The 991-nt window shown below is 48.4% G+C and overlaps 1 non-coding gene across 1 annotated transcript; it reads right to left on the bottom strand.

Moving 5' to 3' along the window:
• Positions 1-536: 536 nt before the first annotated feature.
• On the bottom strand, positions 537-610 carry Trnat-ugu. Its single transcript has one exon. It is a non-coding gene; the product is annotated as a tRNA-Thr (tRNA).
• Between the last annotated feature and the right edge of the window lie 381 nt (positions 611-991).

Raw genomic sequence — 991 nt, 5'->3', positions numbered from 1 at the left:
TAGCTTTTCCTCTATTTCTTATTTAGTTCTCGGTGCAGCTTTTATGTTATTACCTACACGCCCATATGATTTCCGTACTGAAAATCGTATCACGAAACATTTTTTCCGGTCGGCCGGAGTGGCCGAGCGGTTATAGTCGCTACAGTCTGGAACCGCGCGACCGCTACGGTCACAGGTTCGAATCCTGCCCCGGGCATGGATGTGTGTGATGTCCTTAGGTTAGTTAGGTTTAAGTAGTTCTAAGTTCTAGGGGACTTATGACCACAGCAGTTGAGTCCCATAGTGCTCAAAGCCATTTGAACCATTTTGAACCACCCCGGCCGGCTGCCCTCCAATGAGCTGTCGCTTGAGACTACTGAAGTCGCAACTGGCGGTGGTTTAGAATCAGGGGAAGGCACGTTGCAGGATGTCTGGCTTGGAGCTGTCCTTAAAATAACCGATTTGTAACAGTTATTTGTATAAATGATGACTAACTGAAAACCTCAGCTGCTGACAGGTGTTGTTGATATACCTCGATGTGGACAGCTGAAAATGTGTGCCCCGACCGGGACTCGAACCCGGGATCTCCTGCTTACACGGCAGACGCTCTATCCATCTGAGCCACCGAGGACACAGATGAATAGCGCGACTGCAGGGACTTATCCCTTGCACGCTCCCGCGAGACTCACATTCCCAACTGTCCACAATTCTACATATGTATTGTACCTTATAGACATTTGCCCAACCACTCATTACTCGGGCACGCTTTGGCGATTCCCGTAAGAGTTTGGGCAACCTGTGCTCATTCTCACAGACGAAGGTCAATGGCTGGGTAGCCTTTATCTATATATACGAAGACAGTAACTTGTTCTCGAAAGAACAGTTACTGTTGATGACCGTGCAGCTTTTCCCTGGAATAAATGATGACTAACTGAAAACCTCAGCTGCCGACAGGTGTTGTTGATATACCTCGATGTGGACAGCTGAAAATGTGTGCCCTGACCAGGACTCG

The sequence above is a fragment of the Schistocerca piceifrons genome, chromosome 2 (genome assembly GCF_021461385.2).
Source record: "Schistocerca piceifrons isolate TAMUIC-IGC-003096 chromosome 2, iqSchPice1.1, whole genome shotgun sequence".
Lineage (NCBI taxonomy): Eukaryota > Metazoa > Arthropoda > Insecta > Orthoptera > Acrididae > Schistocerca > Schistocerca piceifrons.
Note: the sequence above shows the minus strand (reverse complement) of the source record. Positions and strands in the feature narration are given on the sequence as shown.